A 244-nucleotide genomic window follows, 5' to 3' on the forward strand; every position below is an offset into this window, starting at 1 on the left:
AGGAGGTCCTTGGGAGGGGCTGTGAGCTTCCCTCGCTCGTTACCCTAACGATGCCGGGGCTGGAGGCAGCACAGGCAGTGGGTGCTGCAGCCAGGGACTGCAGGGATGTCCCCCCCTCCCTTTCTGCATTCTGTTTCCCTGCTGATTTGGAAGAAATCTTTTGTTTTTACCTCCGAAAGCCGAGATGTGTATGAAGATAACTGCCAAGTGTCCCCCTAAACCCGCTCCCAGCTCCGGCAGCTGG

Source organism: Pterocles gutturalis, unplaced genomic scaffold, assembly GCF_000699245.1.
Source record: "Pterocles gutturalis isolate BGI_N339 unplaced genomic scaffold, ASM69924v1 scaffold22913, whole genome shotgun sequence".
Taxonomy (NCBI): domain Eukaryota; kingdom Metazoa; phylum Chordata; class Aves; order Pterocliformes; family Pteroclidae; genus Pterocles; species Pterocles gutturalis.